Source organism: Saccopteryx bilineata, chromosome 12, assembly GCF_036850765.1.
Source record: "Saccopteryx bilineata isolate mSacBil1 chromosome 12, mSacBil1_pri_phased_curated, whole genome shotgun sequence".
Lineage (NCBI taxonomy): Eukaryota > Metazoa > Chordata > Mammalia > Chiroptera > Emballonuridae > Saccopteryx > Saccopteryx bilineata.
In genome coordinates this window covers 26,634,112-26,660,708 of record NC_089501.1, presented here as the reverse complement: position 1 = coordinate 26,660,708, position 26,597 = coordinate 26,634,112, and the positions used below count along the sequence as shown (strand labels likewise).

Here is a 26,597-nt window from a genome sequence, read left to right as displayed (position 1 = left end):
GAGGTCTCCAAGTATGATTGTATTTTTGTTAGTTTTTGTTTTAAGGTCAATAAGTAGCTGTCTTATATATTTTGGTGCTCCTTGGTTTGGTGCATATATATTAAGGATTGTTATGTCTTCTTGATTCAACTTCCCCTTAATCATTATGAAATGACCATTTTTGTCTCTGAGTACTTTTTCTGTCTTGTAGTCAGCATTATTAGATATGAGTATTGCTACGCCTGCTTTTTTTGGGGTGTTGTTTGCTTGGAGTATTGTTTTCCAGCCTTTCACTTTGAATTTGTTTTTATCCTTGTTGCTTAGATGTGTTTCTTGTAGGCAGCATATAGTTGGATTTTCTTTTTTAATCCATTCTGCTACTCTGTGTCTTTTTATTGGTAAGTTTAATCCATTTACATTTAGTGTAATTATTGACACTTGTGGGTTCCCTACTGCCATTTTATAAATTGCTTTCTGTTAGTTTTGTATCTAGTTTGATTCTTCTCTTTTGTTTTTCTATCATTTGTTTTTGTTTGTTTGTGTTCCATACTTCTTTCCTCTGTTGCTACCTTTTTTAAGTCAAGTGTTTTTGTGGTGGTTTTTTTAAGGGTGGTTACCATTAAGTAATGAAAAGGGTACCTACCATATTCATTGTAGTACCCTATCTTATAAGTATTTCTGCACTTCATCATCCTTTGCTACTGTTAATCTCCATCCTCTCCCCCCTTTTTTTCCTTTGTTGTCACAGTTTAAGTTTGGTTTTATTGTGTTCTTGGTGGAGCTGTTACTTGTGGTGTTGTTTTCTTTTGTTCTTTGAATCTGGTTGGAAAACCCCCCTTAGTATTTCCTGGAGTGGGGGCTTTCTGTTGATAAATTCTCTCATCTTTTCTGTATTTGTGAATGTTTTTATTTCTCCTTCATACTTGAAGGATAGCTTTGATGGGTATAGTATTCTTGGCTGAAAGTCCCTCTCTTTCAGGGCTTTAAATATTGGGGTCCACTCTCTTCTAGCTTGTAGAGTTTCTGCTGAGAAATCTGATGATAATCTAATAGGCCTTCCTTTATATGTTGTACTCTTCTTTTCCCTGGCTGCCTTGAGAATTTTTTCTTTGTCAATGGTTTGTGTCATCTTTATTATGATGTGCCTTGGAGTGGGTTTGTTGGGGTTAAGAAAACTTGGTGTTCTGTTTGCTTCTTGAATTTGAGGCTTTAGTTCCTTCCACAGGCTTGGGAAGTTCTCATCTATTATTTGTTTGAGTATATTCTCCATTCCATTTTCTTTCTCTTCTCCCTCTGATATACCTATTATTCTTATGTTATTCTTTCTGATGGAGTCAGACAATTCCTGTAGGGCTTTCTTGTTTTTTATTATTTTTGAGTCTCTTTCTTCTTCTCTCTGTTGTGCCTCAAGTTGTTTGTCTTCTATTTCACTAATCCTATCTTCAATCTGGGCTGTTCTGTTAGCTAAGCTTGTTACCTCGTTTTTCAGCTCGTGAATTGAGTTTTTCATTTCTGTTTGATTTGTTTTTATAGTTTCAATTTCCTTGGTAATATATTCTTTGTGTTCATTGAGTTGTTTTCTGATCTCCCTATATTGCCTTTCTGTGTTTTCTTGTATATCTCTGAGTATTTTTAAGATTTCTATTTTAAATTCTCTGTCATTTAGCTCCAAGGCTTCCAATATGTTAAGTCTTTTCTCCATAGATTTTTCCACATCTATTTGTGTTACCTCTCTTTCTTTTGTATCCATAATATTCGATTTCCTCTTTCTTATCGGCATCTGAGGGTGGTCTTATTGATAGCACTAATTAGAATTAATAAAGAGTAAAAAGAAAAAAAAAAAAGGGTAAAACACCCCACAAAAAAAAACAGTAATAATTTATTATTTCCCCCCTTTTTTTTCTCTTCTCTTTCCCTCCTCTCCCCTCCTCAGGGAAATATCGTGCCTATAATGGAGGGCCTGATTTGGGGTGAAGAGTTCAAGGGGCAAAAAAAGGGAGTAGGGACCTACTAAATGCAAAAAAAAAAAAAAAAAAAAAAAAGGAAGAAAATCTTAGACAAGCATAAGATGATTTGCTTGTAAGTGATGGTCAACTAAGAGATATAATGAGAGGGATAAGAGGGAATCAGAAAAAAGGACCAAAAAAGAATAATAAAGAAGAAAAAATAAAAATAATAAGTAAAAATCTGTTGTATTAAGTGGAGCGAAGACTAAATACAATGGAGACCTTGGGTTGGGAGGACTCAAAATGCCACAAAAATAAACAAACAAGAGAAAAAAAAAATAAAAACAAAAGCAAAAAAGAGAAATAAAGCCAAAAAAAAGCCTTGAGTCCCAAATTAACTAATTTGTTCGTGATTGAGGATTATATGGGAGGAAAGTAAAATGAGAAAAGAAAAAACGAATAGAAAGGATAAAATAAGAAAAAGAGAAAAACGAAGGAAGAAATAAAATAGGAGGAGAAAAAAACAAAATAAAGCAAGACAAAAAAAAAAACAAAAGAGGAGAGAGTGAGAGTTAAGTGTTTTGGAGTATAACCTTAAAGGAGGGTGAGGATGAAGAAGAAAAATAAAATGCAACACTCATGGGTAGTGTAGTTCAAGAAAGGGGAAGCATAAGATGGGCAGAGAATAGAAGGACCAAGGTGGAGGAAATAAAGGCAAAAAGATAGAAGAAACAAACAACAACAACAACAACAAAAAATTAGTGGATCAAGTTGTAAAGTCTGTGGGTTTTTCTTGACTTTGAGAGGTTAACTTCTTCCTTTTTCTTTTCTCTCCCTCTTCCTAGTCGGTGACTCTGTACCCCAGGCTCTGCCCCTGTGTCACTCTTAGGTAGGGATTTGCAGTTGATGGGATTCTATGGCAATGTCATATAATTGGCTTTAGTCTTGCTGGAAGTAAAGGCTTGTTGGCGTTTGCAGGGTCCAACGATGAGAGAGTTTGCTTTCCTGGATTCTCTCTCCTAGTCCCCCCTTTCTGAATTAGCGGCCTGGTGATCCAGCTATAAGGCTGCAACTGCTTCTGCCTGGGGAGTAAGAGGCTCAAAGAGCTGGGAAATCCCCACTCTATCCCCACTCAGTGCAAAGCTTTGGGAAAGGCTCTGACAGTCAGGGCCTCCAGTGTAATCAGGCGGGGGTGGGAGTCAATTGTTGTCAAGGTGACTGTTCAGCGCCTATCATTTAGTTGGACCTCTCAACCCAGGCTTTCCACACTTTGTAGCCTGTTTTTGCAGGGAAGAAGAGGCACTAGTCTCTGCTTACGACTAGTGTAGTATAGACCTTATTATCTGCCAAGTCCTTCTTGTTAGCGTTTATCCCTGAATATGGAGGCTCTATCAATCAGAAGTTGCCCCCGCCCCTTTAGCGAGAGGCACTTAAAAAATATCACGCCTCTTGTCTTGGATCGCTGAACTGAGAGAGATCTTATCCATTAGAACTGAGGGTGCGCAGATTTCATGGGTTAAGCTAATTGCAGTGATTGGGTCGCAGCTGTGCTTCCGAAGGTATTTTAGGCTGCCTGCGCGCGCCCCTCCCCCAACGCTTGATTGTTAGCTTGAATGGCTGGGTGAGGTGCCCCGCCCACGGAGAGAATCTCCCAAGCCTCTCCCGCTCGCCCGGCCGCTGGCGGCTGGACCGCACCAGGCGCAGGATAATGGAGCCCCCTGGGTGTGCGGGCCAGCAGGGCGCCCTGGGCGCGTGGAATGCCCAAGGCACGCGCGTGAATGGGGCTCTCCGGGCACTGGTGGCCGGCGACCCCCACTCGCAGTGTGCGGGCCGCTGGGAACGTCAGCGGTGCCCAACCGGACCTGGCGCGCGCTCGGCTGCTCGCGGCGGCTCGCGGCGGCCGCTCGCGGTGGCGTTTCGAGGCGCGGCGGCTTGCGGGGGGCTTGCGGCTGCTCGCGGTGGCGGCTCCCGTCGACCGCTCGCTGCGGCTCGCGGTTCCCAAGTATATGGGCTGACTCACCGCAGGCGCACTCCCTCGCAGCTTGAATGAGCGTCGCTGCGGTAGCTTCCTCCACAACCTCGTCTCTCAGATTCAAGTGATAACAGTCCTTTTGCTTTCAGTTTGTGTGGAACTCCGGAATGCTCCGAGGATAAATTTTTCTGTTTCTAGTTGATAAATTTGTTGTGATTTAGGGGAGAGCTGTCGGACGCGCTTCTCACGGCGCCATTTCCGTGTCGTCACTGGCATCGTCCTTTAAGACAGAACCCATCTGCTCTTCCAGCAAGTGCCCAGACTTCTGTGGCATATATATACTTTGTACACATGCCTTACCCTCTACCTTTTATGTTATTATCTTACCTCCTTTTTCTTTTCTTTTTTTTTTTTTTTTCTTTTTTTTTTGTATTTTTCTGAAGCTGGAAACGGAGAGAGACAGACAGACTCCCGCATGCGCTGGACCGGGATCCACCCGGCACGCCCACCAGGGGCGATGCTCTGCCCATCAGGGGGCGACGCTCGGCCCCTCTGGGGCATCACTCTGCCGCGACCAGAGCCACTCTAGCGCCTGCGGCAGAGGCCAAGGAGCCATCCCCAGCGCCCGGGCCATCTTTGCTCCAATGAAGCCTCGGCTGCGGGAGGGGAAGAGAGAGACAGAGAGGAAGAAGGGGGAGGCGGAGAAGCAAATGGGCGCTTCTCTTATGTGCCCTGGCCGGGAATCGAACCCGGGTCCCCCGCACGCCAGGCCGACGCTCTACCGCTGAGCCAACCGGCCAGGGCCCCTCATTTTTCTAAAATCCCAATTTCTGCATGTATCTTTTCTAATTTTATGAGTTATTTTTAAGATTCCTTACTTTCAGAATAAAGCTTGAGTGAATGATAAATGAATGAATAAGCCTCTCAATGTGATCTGCACATTTGTCTTAATCTCACATTTAAGTTTTACATTAACCCCCCAAATAGAACACTGTTCTGGCTAATACCATAATTAATAGGGCAATCAATGCTAAGTTAAGTAATGTATTTGTTGATTGCTCATTTGGTATCAGGTTCTATGTTGTGTAATAATACAGTGGGCCACAGACAGAAATGGTTCCCGACCTCATGGAACATATAGTCTACATAGATAAGGTTTTCTATTAATTAATTACTATGGCATCTGCATCAGAATTTTCTCTTCAATACATTTTTATTTCAATATACCATGTGATACTTTCAACATACTAATATGTGTTTATTTGTATTTGTGATATATTCAACTATTTACCTTAAACTTGTCTAGTTGAACAGAGACTATATCTTGGCAAAAAAAAAAAAAATCTTCCAGTTCTCTGTTGAAAGTTGTTAGCATTGTCAATGCAGGAATTATTGATTAGGATTCTTTCTTCATATAAGTCTAATAGATTGTAGTCTCTGTTACTACAGTAGATTAGAATAAAAAATTTTTTTTTGGTCATTACAAAAGGAATGTCCTCTGAAGGTCATAGACAGTCTCTACTACCTAATAAATCATAGCTGAACATTCAACAGTTAACTAAATAAAATAAGTATATTACTATGTGTGTGTGTATATGTGTGTACATGTACATATAATGAGATGTTTATAAATACGCACCAAGTGATTAAATCTTGACTCATAAGCACACAATATTTTATCTTCTCTTTCCTTTTATCCTCATTAAAGCATTTAGTTATCCACTTGCTCATGAACTAAGCGGGTTGACTGATGTAACACCTGCCCTCTAGCATTACTGTCAAAAGCTTTTATTAACCACACGATTGTACAAAGAAGGCATCGAGTAGTTGCTGCACCAGAAGAGCTTCATACTAGGAGTTTCTAGATTTTTTCCTGCCAGAGGAGATTTTTATGTAGTTTATCTTCCTACTTATGGAATTAAAATATTGAATTTTTTTTTTGTTTGCTTCATGGAAGAGTGATGCAATGTACTCATGTATTTTTCCATGTTAGTAATCAGTGGAGGTAACTATTTTCTTTATCTGGTTCTTTTATTTTTTTCATAGTATGTGTTCTCTTCTCTGTCCCTGATTCTGTCTTTCTCATGTAAGAAATCCTTAAATATTTTAATATCTTTTTAAAAATTCATAAGATACTAGGTCCAAGTTGATTTTTACCTAACTGGACATTTGTTTAAATCTATTGGAGAAAATATCTCTAATAATTATAACTTAAATAGCTATAATGTGTACCACAGCACAGCACAGCACAACTCCAGGGGCCACCATTGTAGTCTCTGTGACTTGTACTTCACAACCAGATGTGCACATGGACCCCCCAAGCCCCAACTCGGATTATGGTCTTTCTCCTACAATTCCAGTCTGTTGGCTGAATGTCTCACTTTCTTAATATCAACAAGTCTAAAATGAAATTTTCTTTTCATTCCTCTCAACTCAGTCAACTGCTTGCACTGATTTCTCTATTTTTGTTCTTTCAATCACTCAAAAACTCAAAAATCCAATATCTTGAAATCCTTCTTGCCTCATATTTCCTCAGTCATAAAATGTATTGACTCTCCAAAATGTCACGAACATTTATCCAGATCTTTTCCTTGCTGGGTTTTTTTTTTTTTTTTGTATTTTTCTGAAGCTGGAAATGGGGAGAGACAGTCAGACAGACTCCCGCATGCGCCCCACTGGGATCCACCCAGCACACCCACCAGGAGGCGACGCTCTGCCCACCAGGGGGCCATGCTCTGCCGTGACCAGAGCCATTCTAGCACCTGGGGCAGAGGCCAATGAGCCATCCCCAGCGCCCGGGCCATCTTTGCTCCAATGGAGCCTTGGCTGCGGGAGGGGAAGAGAGAGACAGAGAGGAAGGGGGGGTGGAGAAGCAAATGGGCACCTCTCCTATGTGCCCTGGCCGGGAATCAAACCCGGGTACCCCGCACGCCAGGCCGACGCTCTACTGCTGAGCCAACCGGCCAGGGCCTCCTTGCTGGTTTTAATGCTCTTAGTTTAAGTTCCTTATTCATTTGTGTCTGTTCTATTGCCAGTTCCCTTGTTTCCCAGGGCCTTTCTCTTCACTGATCAAAACTTCACTTAAAACTTCCATTGAAATTAACTTGTTGCCACTGCTTAAAAAGATTTATGCTTCCAGAAAGCCTATGAAACTTATAAAATTATTTTCTGCAATAATCAAAGTTAAAACTTTGGGGGGGGCAGTACCTTTCCTAATGCATCGTGTACAATCTAGGCACCCAGCTCTGTGACTATAACCGAGTCCACTCTCAGGGAATCAACCCATGCTCAGACCTCTCTCTGAATTCCAAATGTGATTCTCCAGCTCCCTTTTATACATCTCTGAGAACATCAAGCACAAGAATTACTTCATTCCCCTCAAATCTCTTTTCCCTTTACTTCCTGTTTCTGTGAATTATTCCACCCTCCACCCAGTTACTAAAGCCAGAAACATTTGCTCACCATTAAATCATTTTCTTCTGTATCAGCTTTGTCACCACTCAGTTACCAGACCCTGCTGAACTCCCAGCACTCAGGCGTCCCCAAACTGCTGTCATTGGGCCTCATGCGGCCCCCTGAGGCCATTTATCCGGCCCCCCACCGCAGTTCCGGAAAGGGCACCTCTTTCACTGGTGGTCAGTGAGAGGAGCACTGTATGTGGTGGCCCTCCAATGGTCTGAGGGACAGTGAACTGGCCCCCTGTGTAAAAAGTTTGGGGTCCCCTGCTAGGTCTTCATATCCTCAAACTCTGCCTTCCTCATCTCTATTGCTGCAGTGGTCCTAACGCTCTCCCTATCTGTAGTCTCTCTCCCTCCAATCCATTCTTCACAAGGTCATTTTAGTGATCTTTATACATTGTGAAACTGAACACACAACTTTGTTGCTTAAAATTGATCCTTGTTTACCAGTAGTCTTCATGGTAAATTCAAACTCCATAATATGACATCAAAGACTTCTTTTCTGACCCTTGCTCTCTTTCCACATCTTTCTTTTCCTTACTCACTCTTAAACTGCAGTGGTAATGGTGATTAACTCTCCAAAGATCTTTGTCCTTAGTAATTTGTCAAAGCCAGTCAGGATAGTCCTGAATTCTCTTTTCTAATGATTAGTTGGGAAAGGCTAAGTGACCCTATTTTGACCAATGAGATGTGAGAGGAAGTCTGCTGGTGGTATGCAAGGACTTACCTTCTTGTCTAAAATACATGCCCAGGAAAAGATAGCTTCTTTCTGCTTCTGGGCATTGACTGGAAATGATGTCTGGACCTGGTACAGACGTTTTGCTTCAAGTATGAGGATAAGGCCAACAAAGGGAGGAGGATAAAACCATTATAATGTCAGAAAAGCAGTGCTGGAGGCCTAATTCTTTGCTCCTGAAATGTGCCCTACTTATGAGTTAATGTGTTTCCTGAATGTTAGGCCAGTGTAAGTTTGGGTTTTCTGTTATTTGCAGCTGAAGGCATCAAGATAAGGAGCTGTACCAAAAACATCACGCTCTCTCTTCCCTTCTGATTTGTGCACATGCTCCCAACTAAAATGCCTCTTCTCTTGCTTTCAGGTTTCAAAAAAGAGTCAAAGCCAAAACATACACAGTAGAACTCTCTTTAAAAAAAAAGTTATTGAATTTATTGGGGTGGAATTGGTTAATAAAATTATACAGGTGTCAAGTGTATATAGTTCTATAACACGTCAACTGTATATTGTATTATGTCTTCACCACCCCAAGTCAGGTCTCCTTCCATCACCATCTATCCCCCCCTCCACCCTCTTCTCTCTCCCCCACTCCCTTTTCCCTCTGGTAATCACCATACTGTTGTCAGTGTCTATGGGTTTGTTTTTGCTTAATCCCTTCATCTTTTTCACATAGCCTCGCAAACCTCCTTCCTTCTCACAGCTGTCAGTCTGTTCTCTGTATCTATGAGCTTGTCTCTATTTTGTTTGTTAGTTTATTTTGTTCATTAGATTCCAAATATAACTGAAATCACATGGCATTTGTCTTTCTATGACTGGTTTATTCACTTAGCATAATGCTCTCCAGGTCCATCTATGTTGTCGTAAAAGGTAAGATTTCCTTCTTTTTTTTTTTTTTTTTTTTTTTTTTGTATTTTTCTGAAGCTGGAAACGGGGAGAGACAGTCAGACAGACTCCCGCATGCGCCCAACCAGGATCCACCTGGCACGCCCACCAGGGGCTACGCTCTGCCCACCAGGGGGCGATGCTCTTCCCCTCCGGGGCATCGCTCTGCGGCGACCAGAGCCACTCTAGCGCCTGGGGCAGAGGCCAAGGAGCCATCCCCAGAGCCCGGGCCATCTTTGCTCCAATGGAGCCTTGGCTGCGGGAGAGGAAGAGAGAGAGAGGAAGGAGGGGAGCGGGGTGGAGAAGCAAATGGGCGTTTCTCCTATGTGCCCTGGCCGGGAATCAAACCCAGATCCCCCGCACGCCAGGCCGACGCTCTACCGCTGAGCCAACCAGCCAGGGCCAGATTTCCTTCTTTTTTATGGCCAAGTAGTATTCCATTGAGTAAATGTATCACTGCTTTTTTTTATTCACTCATCTACTGATGGACACTTGGGCTGCTTCCCATATCTTGGCTATTATAAATAATGCTGCAATGAACATAAGGGTGTATATATTCTTTCAAATTAGTGTTTTGGGTTTATTTGGATATATTCTCAGAAGTGGAATCACTGGGTCAGAAGGCAGTTTTATTTTTAATTTTTGAGGTAACTCCATACTGTTTTCCATAGCGTTTGCACTATTCTCCATTTCCACCAACAATGCACGAGGGTTCTCTTTTCTCTATGTCCTTATCAGCACTTACTTGTTTGTTGATTTATTGTTGATAGCCATTCTGACAGGTATGAGGTAATATTTCACTGTGGTTTTAATTTGAATTTTTCTGATGATTAATGACATTGAACATTTTTTCTTATGTCTATTAGCCATCTGTATATACTCTTTAGACAAATGTCTGTTCAAGTTCTTCGCTTTTTTTTTTTTTTTTTTTTTTGGTGAGAGCAGAGATAGTGAGACAGACTCCTGCATGCACCCCACCCAGCAACCCCATCTGGGGCCAATCCTCAAGTACTGAGCTATTTTTAGCACCTGAGGTGAATGTGTTCCAATGGACCTATCCTCAGTGCCTGAGGCCACTCAAATCAATTCAGCCACTGACTGCAGGAGAGGAAGAGGGAGAGGAGGGAGAGAAGGATTGGGGGAAAGCAGATGGTTGTTTCTCCATTGTGCCCTCATGGAGAATCAAACCTGGGACATCTATACACTAAACTGACACTCTATCCACTAAGCCACCTGCTGGGACCTACCCAATTCTTTTTAAATTGGGTTGTTTGTTCTTCTGGTGTTGAGTTTTAGAAATTCTTTATAAATTTTAGATATTAACTTCTTATCAGATGTATTGGTGAATATGTTCTCCCGTTCAGTGTCTTTTCATTTTGCTGATGGCTTTTTTTGCTGTGCAAAACATTTTAACTTGATGTAGTCCATTTGTTTATTTTTTCCTCTTACCCAAGGAGATATATCATAAAAGAATATTTATATAAGAAATATCTGAGATTATACTGCTTATTTTCTTCTAGGATTTTTATGGTTTCAAGTCTTATATTTAACTCTTTAATATGTATTAAGTGTATTTTTGTGTATGGTATAAGAAGGGGTTGTTTCATTTATTTTTTTTTTCATGTATTTGTCCAATTTTCCCAACACCATTTATATTTGTTTACTTATTTATAAGTGACAAGAGGGGAGATAGTGAGACAGACTCCTGCATGTGCCCCAGCCGGGATCCACCCAGCAACCCCATCTGGGCCAGTGCTTGAGTACTGAGCTATCCTCAATGCCTGAGGCTGATGTGCTCAGACCAGCTAAGCTAGCCTCAGTGCTGGGAGCCATGCTCAAACCAATGGAGCCACTGGCTATGGGAGCAGAAGAGGGAGACAGGGAGGAGAGTGAGGGAAGGAGAAGCAGATGGTTGCTTTTTCTGTGTGCTCTGACTGGGAATCAAACCCAGGACATCTATATGCCATGCTGACACTCTGTCCACTGAGCCATTGGCCAGGGCCATCAGCACTATTTATTGAATAGATTGTCTTTACTTCATTCTATGTCTTGCATCCTTTGTCAAATATTAATTGACCATAAAAGTGTGGGTTTATTTCTAGGCTTTCTATCCTGTTCCACTGATCTATATGTCTATTTTTAGGCCAGTACCATGCTGTTTTGATTACTATGGCCTTGTAATATAATTTGGTATCAGGTAGTGTGATTCCCCCAACTTTGTTCTTCTTTCTCAAGATTGTTGTGGCTGTTTGGGCTCTTCTGTGGTTCTATATAAATTTTTGAAATATGTTCTAGTTCTGTGAAATATGCCATTGGTATTTCATAGGAATTGTATTGAATCTGTAGATTGCTTTGGGTAATATGGACATTTTCATAATGTTAATTCTTCTTAGCCATGAATTCAGTATATCTTCCTATATATTTGTATCTTCTTCAATTTCTTCAGTGTCTTATAATTTTTTGAGTACAAGTCTTTTACATTCTTGGCTAAATTTATTTCTAGGTATTTTATTTTGTTGTTGTAATTGCAAATTATGTTTTTTCTTAGTTTTCCTTAGTTTATTATTGGTGTATAAAAATGCAACAAATTTCTGGACATTTTTTTTTTTGTATCCTGCTACTTTACTGAATTCATTATCAGTTCTAGTAGTTATTTGATGGACTTTTTAGCGTTCTCTATATACAATATCATGTCATCTGCAAATGATAGTTTTACTTCTTCCCTTCAATTTGAATGCCTTTTATTTCTTCTTGTTTGATTGCTGAGTGGTAAAAATGGATATCCCTGTCTTGCTCTGATCTTAAGAAAAATGCTGGCCCTGGCCGGTTGGCTCAGCGGTAGAGCGTCGGCCTAGAGTGCGGAGGGCCCGGGTTCGATTCCCGGCCAGGGCACATAAGAGAAGCGCCCATTTGCTTCTCCACCCCTCCGCCGCGCCTTCCTCTCTGTCTCTCTCTTCCCCTCCTGCAGCCAAGGCTCCATTGGAGCAAAGATGGCCTGGGCGCTGGGGATGGCTCTGTGGCCTCTGCCCCAGGTGCTAGAGTGGCTCTGGTCGCAACATGGCGACACCCAGGAGGGTCGCAACATGGCGACGCCCAGGATGGGCAGAGCATCGCCCCCTGGTGGACAGAGCGTCGCCCCTGGTGGGCGTGCCGGGTGGATCCCGGTCGGGCGCATGCGGGAGTCTGTCTGACTGTCTCTCCCTGTTTCCAGCTTCAGAAAAATGCAAAAAAAAAAAAAAAAAAAAAAAAAAAAAAAAAAAAAAAAAAAGAAAAATGCTTTTAGTTTTTGCCCATTGCGTACTATGTTGGCTATGGGTTTGTCATATGTGGCCTTTATTATGTTGAGATATGTTCCCTCTATTTCTACATTGCTGAGTTTTTATTATAAATGGATGCTTGATTTGATCAAATGCTTTATCCTGCATTTATTGATATGATCATGTGATTTTTTATCATTCATTTTGTTTATGTGATATATCATGTTTATTGATTTGCAGATATTGTACCAAGCTTGTATCCCAGGAGTAAATCACACTTGATCATGTTGTAGGATATTTTCAGCAAATTGCTGAATCTAGTTTGCTAATATTTTGTTGAGGAATTTAGCATCTATAGTCATGAGGGCTCTTGGCCTGCAATTTTCTTTTTTTGTAGTGTCTTTATCACAGTAGAGCTCTTTGCTTGCCTAAGTGTTAGAACTTATTGCTGTGATTAAAATTACTTATCCATCTTCTCTAGCAGTCTTGTTCTAAATATATCACTCACATTATTTTATGCCCATGGTGTTTTTACTTCATTCATTTGACAAATATTTATTAAGCACCCACAATGTGCTGAATATTAATATAGATAGTGGCATATAAGAGAAAATCAAATCAATGAATTCCTTGCAATCATTAAATTCTAGTGGAGAAAGCGGCCAATAAACAAGAAAGTAGACACAATATAAGGAAGTCAAGCAGGATAGGATAAAGGTTGATGATTTAAATAAAGGGTCAGAGAAGGCTTCTCTGAGAGAAACCAGTGAAATTAGGAAGTAAGCACATGAATATCGGAGAGGAACGTGGCAGGGAGAGAGAACCCCACTGAAAGGGCCCTGAGGAGAGAGCGTGCTTGGGATTCTGAGGAACAACGAGGGGGCTGGTGTGGCCGGAACAGAGTGGGGGAACGGGGTTGGGGGGTGGGAGTGAGGAAGTAGCTTAGGAACACATGATGTGGCCTCTTGTAGACATCCAAGTTTAGGTTTTATTTAGAATGGAGTGTTTTCAGCACAGGAATTACATTATTTGAGCTGAGTTTTAAATGTATCACAGTGTTGGTTCTATGGAAGGAAATGGCTGTAGTGGGGGAGGAAGAGCAGGAGGCTGTCACTGGTCTAGGAGAGGTGGTGGTAGGTGGGCCAGGACACAAGCACAGTCATTTCTCAGGGACATGGCCATGCTCACTCCCGCGCTGAGAAGAGCAGCCCTGGGGTCCTGATCCACAGCTCTCCGCCCTATGCCATGCTGCCCTCCCCCAGTGACTGGACTCCATGTTGGTGTCCCATTCAGGGCAACCTATGCATAAACTGTTCACTGACTGCTGAAGTTGCCTCAAAAGCAAAACAGATCATGTATAATAAGAGGCAATAGGAGAACTGAGAGGAACCACAGGAAAGAAGACGGGAATGAGGCAGATAGCAGAGCGGGGGTAGGATGCGCATACCGAAGCGGCCAGGGTGGAGACATGTTGGTGTGGCCTCTACAGATGTCTGGGTGCTGAGGGGACTTCATGTTCCACTTCCGTGGGGCCCACAGTGAGGCTCCTGTTACCAGGCGTCCTATCCATTCCTGTTACCTTTGGTTATTAGCACACACGAAGCTAGTTGCCTTACTACAAACCCTTATTAATAGAAAATACTTGAATGAACTCTGCTTTTTGCATCCAGAACACCAGGACTTTGGGTTGCACATAACAACCACTCAGGGAATGAAGGATGTGTGGCATTTGTTTGTGGCCTTCAAACGAATGGGGAGCTGTGACTCCTGCTCACATCTCACCACAGATGCCGAGAGGTCATGGTTTATGGCAACAGTTGAAGATTTTGCCTGTGATTTCAAACACTCCCCATGCATGTTCCCTTTGAAGGCAGTACTTTGTGTGACTTGGTTGCTGCTGTGTTTGAGAATTGTCAAAAGACTCAGAAACATAAATGGTTACTTCTCTCAGTGTTAAGTGCCTTCAAAAATAAATTTATAAGTTCTGTCCTAGGTTGCTCAATTAATGGCAGGTAAGAAAACAAAGCAACATTATTTAACCAGTGCAAGATAAATTTCCTCCCTGCATCCATATCCAAGGCGAAGAGCCTGCTGAATATTACATTCAGAAAATGGTTTTCCTCATTGAGGAAAAGAAGCATTAAATGTATTCTTTTACTTGGCTACATAACTACAAGCTAAAAATAATTGTTTCAGTTGTAGTAGGAATAGAAGCTGGAAAGGTGCATCAGGTTAAGGCCATGCATAGATTATTTCTGAGTAGGAAAAAGCTATACCTAATTTCAATACAAGAGCTAGAGACAAGAGGGTGAGCTCTTAGAGGGAAATATGATAGTCATTACTATTCATAAGGAAATGACCTTGACATGGCAGGAGGACAACAACATATATATATTTTTAAATTTAAATCCACATATAGAAAACAGTTAAAATGACAGACAAGCAGGCTTTTCAACAAATTGATTTTTATTTATTTATTATTTTTGTATTTTTCTGAAGTTGGAAACGGGGAGGGAGTCACACAGACTCCCGCATGTGCCCGACCGGGATCCACCCGGCACACCCACCAGGGGTGAATGCTCTGCCCATCTGGGGCATTGCTCTACTGCAACCAGAGCCACTCTAGTGCCTGAGGCAGAGGCCACAGAGCCATCCTCAGTGCTCGGGCCAACTTTGCTCCAATGGAGCCTCGGCTGCGGGAGGGGAAGAGAGAGACAGAGAGGAAGGAGAGGAGGGGCGGAGAAGCAGATGGATGCTTCTCCTGTGTGCCCTGGCCGGGAATTGAACCTGGGACTCCTGCACACGAGGCCGACGTTCTACCACTGAGCCAACTGGCCAGGACCGATTTTTATTTTTTAAAAATTTTTTTTTAATAAATAAATTTTTATTTTAATGGAGTGACATCAACAAATCAGGGTACATATATTCAAAGAAAACATGTCCAGGTTATCTTCTCATTCAATTATGTTGCATACCCATCACCCAAAGTCAAATAGTCCTCCATCACCTTCTATCTAGTTTTCTTTGTGCCCCTCCCCACCCCCTCCCCCTCTCCCTCCTTCCCTCCCCCTGCCCCTCGTAACCACCACACTCTTGTCCATGTCTCTTAGTCTCCTTTTTATGTCCCACCAATGTATGGAATCCTACAGTTCTTGTTTTTTCTGATTTACTTATTTCACTCCGTATAATGTTATCAAGATCCCACCATTTTGTTGTAAGTGATCCGATGTCATTATTTCTTATGGCTGAATAGTATACCATGGTGTATATGTGCCACATCTTCTTTATACAGTCTTCTATTTTTTTTTACAGTGATTAAAGCCTTTAAGCAAACTCTTGGCCAATACAGCAAGAATCCATAAAAGAGTAGTGTCCTTAACATGTTCACCAAGTCCAAGTTGGCCCCAACACCATGCCAAATCCCTGAAAAATGCAACCCAACCCCAGTTCAGTCTGTTAGGAGCTGTCACAAGGAGCAGGACCCCAGGACAAGTTCACCTCCAGGAAAAGTTTGCATGGCACTGGAATTGTTGTCACAATTCTATACTTTGCAGCTCATGTCCAAGTCCCAATGACTGCTGCTTCTAGCTGGTAATGACTCAGGTAGACTGGAAAAGCCATCTGCAGCATGTGTGCAGATGGAGCTTCTGTTCTCCTCTGCCTGGAGAGATGAGACCAGGGTGCTTTTCCCTGGAGCTCTGTGACTGTGGCATGGTAAAGAGAACCTTGGGATACACTAAGCTGGGTGGCAAAGGTAGATTCATAATAGAAGTTGGCAAAAGGGGAAAAGAGAGCTCTAAATTAGGAGTAGGTCCCAGCCTGAAATATGAGTGGGGCATTGAGGTAGGAGGAATAAAGGAAACACTATATATTAAACAAAGCAGCAGAAAATAGGACTATCAACACCCACAACAGAGATCTTCGAGGGAAGAATAAAAACCCTGACTATTCAGACAAGACATAGTTAAATGGCCCTTGTGCAAATGAGATCAGGTTACCTACTTCTTGGAAGAAATACCCTAGGCTCATCCACAGTGTCATAGATGGGCCCGACGGCACTGGGCACTTTCAGCCTTCAGTGGCAAACCCCAGCATTCTGGGCAAGGTTAGGTCATAGATGACTGGAGCAGGGCTGGAAGAGACTGAACCCTCCCTTAGAGGAGGGAGGGGGAAGCCTACCTTCCAGTGTCCCTGTTTCCTCACAGCAAAGGCATGTAAGTCTGGCAGGCTTTAGCTCAATGACCTTCCTTTCCACTATTGAAGCAGGACCCAGATGGCATCCTATGAGACCCCTTTGGGGCGTTGGAGCCTTTAAGGGCATATCCTAAAAGCTGGTAGTTCCCCTGATCTCTATTGGGCTTTTTCTGCCTCTTGGTATCTTAAAAGCCATGCTCAGAAGATCTTGCTGAGTGGTTTGAGGATCCCCATCTGCCTATATAAATCTTTTCCATATATCTGGAGCTATTTGGAAAAAGTCAAAACAGTGTTACTAGCTGGATCAAATAAAGAAGGCAGTAGTTTGCAGAAGGAAAAGATTTGGTATCTCCTGTTCATCAGCATTCAAAAGAAATTTAAAATTTTTTTAAGTAAAAAGCATGATGTGGTAACCCATAGGAGTTCCAGGATATGACTTCCCCCTTTAAAATTTTTTTAAATTGACCTTAAAATATTTGCTAGGTACACTTTAATAATACATTGACTTTAAAGATTGTAAGAATGACAAAATACAGTAAATGCTTTTGCTTCGTATACAGGAGCATTGTCAGTTTAACCAGTTTAGGAAATCCAATAATAGAACAATGCATACAGACAATGAGCTATAATATACTTAGCAGCCTCTCCTGTTCTGACAGAGGTTACTATAAATCCAGAATATGTATCCACTGTAACGTGGACATAGGATTATTTGCCAAATGAAGGTATATGAGTAACAACCATTTGTCAGAGTTGCCCTGGTAGGGGTCATTGAAGGTTAACTCCAAATGAAGGAGCAGAGTGTAGTATAGGACCCCTTGGACAGGATTTCCCAATCTGCCATGCTTCTTCCCGAGAAAGTTAAAACTGTTTACACAGGGCTGCAGTGTTCTGGTGATGAATAGTGTGAGACTGAATTGCTCGATCTGTCATGGTTGCTCCAAATAATTTTCTTTTGGGTAGCTTGATCAACAAGAGCATTCCTAGGCCCTGGCTGGTTGGCTCAGTGGTAGAGCGTCGGCCTGGCATGCAGGAGTCCTGGGTTTGATTCCCAGCCAGGGCACACAGGAGAAGCACCCATCTGCTTCTCCACCTCTCCCCCTCTCCTTCCTCTCTGTCTCTCTCTTCCCCTCCCACAGCCAAGGCTCCATTGGAGCAAAGTTGGCCTGGGCGCTGAGGATGGCTCTGTGGCCTCTGCCTCAGGTGCTAGAATGGCTCTGGTTGCAACAGAGCAACACCGCAGTTGGGCAGAGCATTCCCCCCTGGTAGGCATGCCGGGTGCATCCCGGTCGGGTGCATACGGGAGTCTGTCTGACTGCCTCCCCATTTCCAACTTCAGAAAAATACAAAAAAAAAAAAAAAAAACCACACAAAAAAAAAATGAAAGAAAGGGCATTCCCTTGTGCTAAAGCTCCAGGGAGCATGGAGTGAGTTCAAGTATGTCCTATAAAACATGGAGCTCTATGTTGACATAGAAATCTTTGAAGAAGGAGGAACTGCTGAAATAGTTCATCAGCATTTGTCCCTAAAACAGCAGTCTTTATAGTGAAAACATCATAAGTAAATATTTGCTGTCTGTATATAGATTAAAGGGGGAATATGGCAAATGCTGAAAAGCCATGATAATGGCATATAATTCTAGACTTTGAGCTGATTTTAAGTTGACAGTTTCAGTATAAAGTTGTCCATTGATTTGCAAGAGCGATTTGCCATTTAGTGGAAGTTTCCCAGAGCCATTGTTGTTGATCCTTTAAAAAAAGGAACAACAATAATTTTGAGGCTCAAAACCTATCAGCTGTAAGGGTCGCCTATGCCCCTTGATAATCCAGGAGGCAACAAGATAAAAATATGGAAGTGTATTCCATGGGCTATTAGATGGTTCAATGTGCCCAAGCTTTAACTGCTCTTGTACCCATTGAGCAGCTGCCCTAAGTTTCTCCTGAGAAAGGGGCCATTGGTCTACCCATTCAGGATTATCTGATTTCCAAGTAATTGGTTCTGCACAATGCATTATTGAGGTAGCAGGAGCTACCAAGGCCCCTATGCTAAATTTTGATATCCTAATCCACACCTTCTGGTATTGGGTGCCACTTCTATTGGGGTGAGAGTTCCTTGCTGTTCTTTCCCTAGTCCCTTGGTGGGCAAAAATCCCTGATCAAGCATCTGAGTACTGACTAAACCATTAGGACTGACAAGCAATGCTCTCATATTTTTCAAAACATCTCTACCCCACAAATTAATTGACCATCCAGGGAGCACATAAGGCTTAAAAAATCCAGAATGACCTTCTTAATCTTACCAATGTAGAAAACTAGAACTTTGTTGAGGGGATTTACTCTGCCCTATACCTTGTAATTCTGTGGCTGCTGCATGAGTGGGCCAGGAAGAAGGCCAATGTAGATTAGCAATAACAGATACATCAGCTCCAGTATCTAAAAGTCCGTTAAATTTATGCTCATGTACTGTTAGTTCCATTTCAGGGCGTTCCTGACCTATTTTTTTTTTAATCCAATTGGCAAAATTAGAGGAGCCAAATCACCAATTTGCTTGGGGCCCCTTTTGCAGGATGTGACCTGAGAAGCAGAATTAGCATCCTTATACTATTCTTCTAACTGCCTGAATTAACCGTGAGACACATTCTTTTTTTTTTTTTTTTATTAATTTTGATGGGGTGACATTGATAAAACTGTCTTCTGTCACTTTCTAACTGGTTTTCTTTGTGCCCCTCCCCTTCCCCAACACCTTCCCTCTCTTCCCCCCACCCTGTAACCCCACACTCTTGTCCATGTCTCTGAGTCTCATTTTTATGTCCCACCTATGTATGGAATCATATAGTTCTTAGTTTTTTCTGACTTACTTATTTCGCTCAGTATAATGTTATCAAGATTCATCCATGTTGTTGTAAATGATCCGATGTCATCATTTCTTATGGCTGAGTAGTATTCCATAGTATATATATACCAAAACTTTTTAATCCACTCGTCCTCTGATGGACACTTGAGCTGTTTCCAGATCTTTGCTATTGTGAACAATGCTGCCATAAACATGAGGGTGCATTTCTACTTTTCAAACAGTGCTATGGTATTCTTGGGGTACATTTCTAACAGTACTATAGCTGGGTCAAAAGGCAGTTCGATTTTTAATTTCTTGAGGAATCTCCATACTGTTTTTCACAGTGGCTGCACCAGTCTGCATTCCCACCAGCAGTGCAGGAGGATTCCCTTTTCTCCACATCCTTGCCAGCACTTACTCTGTGTTGTTTTATTGATGAGCACCATTCTGACTAGTGTGAGGTGATATCTCATTGTGGTCTAATAATTAGTGATGTTGAGCATTTTTTCATATGCCTATTGGCCATCTCTGTGTCCTCTTTGGAGAAGTGTCTATTCATTTCTTTTTCTCATTTTTTGATTGGATTGTTTGTCTTCCTGGTATTAAGTTTTACAAGTTCTTTATAAATTTTGGTTATTGACCCCATATCAGACGCATTGTCAAATATATTCTCCCATTGTGTAGTTTGTCTTTTTATTCTGTTCTTATTGTCTTTAGCTGTGCAGAAGCTTTTTAGTTTGATAAAGTCCCATTTGTTTATCCTGTCTTTTATTTCACTTGCCTGTGGAAAAAATCAGCAAATATATTGCTGCAAGAGATGTCAGAGAGCTTATTGCCTATGTTTTCTTCTAAGATGCTTATGGTTTTACAGCTTACATTTAAGTCTTTTATCCATTTTGAGTTTATTTTTGTGAATGGTGTAAGTTGGTGGTCTAGTTTCTTTTTTTTGCAGGTATCTGTCCAATTTTCCCAACACCATTTGTTGAAGAGGCTGTCTTTACTCCAATGTATGCTTTTACCTCCTTTGTCAATTATCAGTTGTCCATAGAAGTGTGGGTTTATTTCTGGGTTCTCAGTTCTGTTCCATTGATCTATATTCCTGTTCTTATGCCAGTACCAGGCTGTTTTGAGTACAATGGCCTTATAATATAACTTATATCTGGAAGTGTGATACCTCCCGCTTTATTCTTCCTTTTCAAGATTGCTGAGGCTATTCGTGTTCTCTTTTGGTTCCATATAAATTTTTTGAATATGTGTTCTATATGTTTGAAGTAAGTCATTGGTGTTTTAATCGGTATTGCATTGAATTTATAAATTCCTTTGTGTAATATAGACATTTTCTTTCTTTCTTTCTTTCTTTCTTTCTTTCTTTCTTTCTTTCTTTCTTTCTTTCTTTATTTTTTGTATTTTTCTGAAGCTGGAAACGGGGAGAGACAGTCAGACAGACTCCCGCATGTGCCCGACTGGGATCCACCCGGCACGCCCACCAGGGGGTGACGCTCTGCCCACCAGGGGGCGATGCTTTGCCCCTCCGGGGTGTCGCTCTGTTGCAACCAGAGCCACTCTAGCGCCTGGGGTAAAGGCCAAGGAGCCATCCCCAGCGCCCGGGCTATCTTTGCTCCAATGGAGCCTCGCTGCGATAGAGGAAGAGAGAGACAGAGAGGAAGGAGAGGGGAGGGGTGGAGAAGCAGATGGACGCTTCTCCTGTGTGCCCTGGCTGGGAATCAAACCCAGGACTTCTGTACGCCAGGCCCACGCTCTACCACTGAGCCAACTGGCCAGGGCCAATATAGATATTTTAATGATGTTTATTCTTTCTAAGCATGAGCATGGTATGTGCCTCCACTTGTTTGTATCTTTCTTGATTTTTTTTATCAATGTTTTATAATTTTCTGAGTACAAGTCTTTAGTCTTTCTGGTTAAATTTATTCCTAGGTACTTTATTTTTTTGGTTGCAATGGTAAAGGGGATTGATTCCTTAATTTCTCTTTCTGACAGTTCATTGTTAGTGTATAAAAATGCCTCTGATTTCTGAGTATTGATTTTATATCCTGCCACCTTGCTGAATTCATTTATCAGGTCTAGTAGTTTTTTGACTGCAACTTTAGGATTTTCTATATACAATATCATATCATCTGCAAATAACGATAGATTTACTTCTTCTTTTCCAATTTGAATGCCTTTTATTTCTTTTTCTTGTCTGATTGCTGTAGCTAGGACTTCCAGAACTATGCTGAATAAGAGTGGTGAAAGGGGTCACCCCTGCCTTGTTCCTGATCTTAAGGGGATTGCTTTAATTTTTGCCCATTGAGTATGATATTGGCTGTGGGTTTGTCATAGATGGCCTTTATCATGTTGAGGTATGTTCCCTGTATTCCCACTTTTTGAGAGTTTTGATCATAAATGGGTGCTGGAGTTTATCGAATGCTTTTTCTGCATCTATTGAAATTATTGTGTGGTTTTTCTCCTTCCTTTTGTTTATGTGATGAATCACATTGATTGATTTACAAATATTGTACCAGCCTTGCCTCCCAAGAATAAATCCTACTTGATCATGGTGTATGGTTTTTTTCATATATTGCTGGATCCGGTTTGCTAATATTTTGTTGAGGATTTTTGCATCTAAATTCATCAGGGATATTGGCCTATAATTTTCTACTTAGCTTTGGAATTTTAGTTATGATGTGTCTTGGTGTTGATTTCTTTGGGTTTCTCTTTAATGGAGTTCTCTGTGCTTCCTGGACATGTGAGATGTTTTCCTGCCTTAATTGAGGGAAGTTTTTAGCTATAATATGCTTGAACAAAGTCTCTATCCCTTGTTCTTTCTCTTCTTTTTCAGGAACCCTTATGATGTGGATGTTATTACTCTTCATGTTGTCATAGAGCTCTCTTAGAGTTTCCTTAGACTTTTTTAGTCTCTTTTCTTTTTGTTGCTCTGCTTCCGTGCCTTTATTTATCATGTCCTCTAAATCACTGATTCGATTCTCTGCTTCATCCATCCTGCTTTTAATTTCTTCCATTGTGTTCTTTATTTCAGATATTGTATTTTTCATTTCTAATTCTTTTTTATTATTTCAATGTCCTTTTTTATATTTGCTATCTCTTTATTTAGGTGTTCGTAATGACCATCTATTGTTTTTCTAATATCTTTGAGCATCCTAACAATCATTATTTTAAACTCTGCATCTGGTAATTTGGTTATATCTGATTCATTTAGGTCCTTTTCTGGGGATTTCTCTTGGTTCATTTGTGTTGCATTTCTCTGCCTCTGCATTTTCTCTGTGTAAAGGAAGGTTTTGGCCACTGAAGTCCACTAGGTATGGCCTCTGTTCCCTAGGTATGGTCTGTCTGCAGGCCTGCCACCCCCTCTTCTGTTGCTGCCTAAGGCTTTTCTGTTTGGGCATAGCTGGTGCCTGCCCACTGGGGCTGTTGCTGTGGTTTCCACCTCTCCTTCACAGGAGTGGCTGTGATCATGTGCTCGGGTGCACAAGCCTTGGTGGCCTTGGCCTTTGCCCCGCCCCCGTGGGTGGCGTTATGCTCAGTCCTGAGGGCACTGGCGAGCACTTTTGCTCAGCTGGGGGTCTCCACCTGTTTCTGGGCTTTTGCCTTGCCCTTGCAAGAGGAGCCCACTCGTGGAACAGCTGCTAGCCTTGGCTCTACCTGCTGGGTAGGACTGTGTGCCCATGCTCAGCTCAATAGCGGAACTCTGCCTGTTCTGGGCTTTTGGCTCCACCCCCGTGGGAGGAGCCGGCTCCCAAGTCAGGCCACAAGCCTCGCTTCCACGGGCGGGGCAAGGCTGTGCTCCTGCGCCCTTGCTCAAGGGCTGGTCTCCACCCCTTCCAGGGTTCCCGCCCTTCTCCTGCAGGCTGGATTATGGGCTGCCGGCAGCTGGGCTTGACTGCTTTTGCCTGCCTACTCCTCCCCAGCCGGGCAAGACTGAGCTCACACGTGAGCCCAGTGGCAGCCAGCAGGCTTCCGCCCTTGCCGACAGAACCACGCTTCCATGTCCCGCCGCCACCCACCCTCCGGTGAGCCCTCAGCTGTGTGGGGTGCGGGTGCTGCAGCTCAGACCCTAACACTCACTACTGTATCCCTGAAAGCTCCCTCCTTCTAAGCGACTCTGCTCTGAGTGCCAGGGGAGAGCTTGTTTGGCTGCTCTCCTGCTTCCCTTTGCTGGTATTGCTGTTTCTGGGGGAAATATTCACTTCAGATTTGGGAACTGACTCATCCCAGGGGTTAGGGTGGCTGTCTCCCAAAATGTTTCTCCCCATGCCTCCTAGATTACGCTCTCTTCCTGCTACTCTGGTCCTCTCCTCTCTCCCCCCATCCCCAGGAGCCCTGGGTGAGTGGTTTTGAGAGAGGTGTTCTGCGCGGCCCCTTTAAGAAGAATCCTGGGTTTGAGAAATCAGACTCTTTCTCACAAACAGAATCCTGACTTATTTCCAGCTAAATACTGTCCTTACACCTCTTCTAGGCTCTGGGGCTGCAGGCTGGGGCTTTGTTCCTGGGGCTGAGGTATTTTTCCTCTCTGCTAAACTCACTTCCTGCCACGCGAGTCTCTCCCAGCTGCCATTCACTCTGGGGGAGCTGGGCAGCCCTCTCCGCATTTCTGCTTTTCTTACCAGTCTCGGTGTGGCTTCTTCAGTGTTCCTTGATTGAAGAGTCCTCTTAGTTTAGTCCAAAGTTGGTTTTTTCAGATAATAGTTCTTAAAATTAGTTTGTAATCCACTTTGGTTCTGGGAGGTGGATGTTAGTACGTCCACCTACTCCAGCGCCATCTTGTCTCTCCCCGATTTTTATTTCTTTAATAGTGCTAAATCATCTTCTAACTGTTGTTTATAAACTAAAAGGAATAACAAAGAATCCGATTGTACACACCTGCCTTTCCCTCTGAACTGGTATTACTTTTGAATCAGTAAAGGGGTGTTGTATTTGTGAATCTATTACAGAATAATAGATTTTCAGTGTTGGCAGTAACCTGAAAGATTATATAGTCCCAACCATCTATCTCAAGCTTACAAAATACACTAGCAATTTCATTGCTTGCAAGAGGTAAATTATTATTTCCTGATGCTAGATTTCTTAAAATCTCTAGGAAGTGTAGCCAAATAAACTAATATTCAAAACAATGTATAATAAACAACACTTCACAACAACAGCAATTGGAAGGCGATGTCTCTGAGATCCTCTGGCTCTGGAAAAGGCCTCTGGGGTTGCTTCAGCCCCATCACATGAACTTCATTATATCCAGACCTCTGTGACCTCAACAATGACAAGGACTCAGCTCTATAGTCTGCAAGAAAGACTAACACGAAGTAAAAAAAAAAGAATTGGTACATACGGAGCAGAAATCTAGGATACATTCTATTTTTGTCTGGCAAATCCTCAGTAAATCTGGATGGAGCAATGTGAACTGACTGCACTGGCAATTTAGCAAGATCGAATGGTAGATTCAATAAAAGATTGACATTTTGAGCAATGGAAGTGCAGTAAATCTTCTTGTCAGGATATACTAATAATCTTCTTTGAGACATTCTTAATCAATTGCATCATCCTTTCAAATACAGGATTTTAATGAAACATGGAGAGGTATTCCTAATCCTTCAAGTCAACTGAAGTTATTGCAAGAATAATAGTGTCAAGGAATTCACATGTTACATATAACTGCCATGGAATTGTGATGGTTTCAATAAAGGATTTAGCAAGAAAGGAAGAGAAGATTACAGTCTACATCTGCCTGACTCTAAAATCCTTATTAAAAATCTACAGCATTGTACTTTCAGTCAGTGTGAATTGTTGTCATCTTTCTGGAATAACATAGAAATATTTCCCTCAGATATGTTTTTCTATAAGTAGACAACATGTGAACTACTTGAAAATTCAAGTGTGACAAATAAGACACCAAAGATAATGAGATAATACTGACAACGATCATTTCCACACAGAGTTTTAACCAATTATAAACTGTTTTTATTTCCAGTCTTCCACCTGAACCTCACAACAGCCCAGCTGAGGCTCAGAGATATTGAATAACTTATTCAGGGTCACAGAAATAAGTGGAGTCAGTGAGAAACAGACTCAGTGATTCGCAGATAGATTTTAAATTGCTCAACGCCACCCACTCCCCACATTTAGATTAAGACAGAAGCCATTTTGAGATCAAATCATATTTGATTAAATCACATTTGATGATTATCTTCCAACTTATGCAATTAATATATTTTTGGTAATTCAAGACATCATGTAGGAAAATGTCCCCAGTGGATGACTACCTTCTGATTTAATGATAGGATGCTTTGGTTCAAAATAAAAGGCTGAACTCTGATATGCTACAACTCTAAAAATAAAAATTTGTATTTGCATATATTTAAGTAAATCTATAACTTAAGGACGTATTTAAGTAAACAAATACATAGTCACATTCACACCAATCAAAGAAATGAAATATTCAAAAATTGTGATGAATCTCTACACTTGAGCTTAGCTAGAAGGCCAAGAAGCAATGTGATGAATCTCTAAATTACTTAACAAATGGGGTCAGTTTTTAAAGAGATAAAGGAAAGCCCCAACACATGTGAAGAAGCCTAAGAGACAGTGATACCTTAAAATGTGACAGCAACACCAGATGTGATGTCAGCTAAGAAGTGAGGAAAACCAGGAACTGGAGAAGACCAGGGGTAATTAGGATGATGCCTGATTTGGTTGTTACAGTAAAATGGTTTGGCTGATGAATCTTTGGGAACATACACACACACTTTGTTTTAGGGCTAGGAAGCTATGACAGGAGTATCTGTTTCCAACAGAAATAATACTTGGGACAAGCCTTTGGAAACAAGTGAACAACAGGAACTGTTAAGTCCAGACCAGGTGCGAAGATGTTCCACCAGAACATCTATCCTTCCCCAACATTCTTTTAAAGCCTTGTGGAGCTCACTTTTTTGTAGCGTCTGCCTTTCCCTCCAGCTGGATTCATGTACAGATACAGCTGGCCATCTGCAGGAATCATAGCAGAGAGGTAAGCCCACAGTCAAGAATGAGAGGCAAAACACAGAACTTAGTTTGAAAACACAGAAATAATAAAACATTAACAGCACGATGTGTAAAATGAATCTATTGCTATTATTGGAAAGATTAAGAAAAGTATTCTACCCAGAAAACAAATTACAAACTGTTAAAAGAAAGAACTAATTAGAAATTCAAAATTCAATACCCATATACCACACGCACACATGCACACCCACAACTAATAGCTAACTAGGTATAGAAGAAACTTTTCTTACCCCGATTAAAGTCATTTGCTAGAAATACCGAGCAAAGACTACATTTAATAGTAAAATATTAGAA

General features: G+C 41.8%; 1 non-coding gene across 1 annotated transcript; it reads left to right on the top strand.

Moving 5' to 3' along the window:
* The first annotated feature begins 11,786 nt into the window (after positions 1–11,786).
* Positions 11,787–11,862, top strand: TRNAS-AGA (transfer RNA serine (anticodon AGA)). The gene has a single exon. It is a non-coding gene; the product is annotated as a tRNA-Ser (tRNA).
* Positions 11,863–26,597: the final 14,735 nt, after the last annotated feature.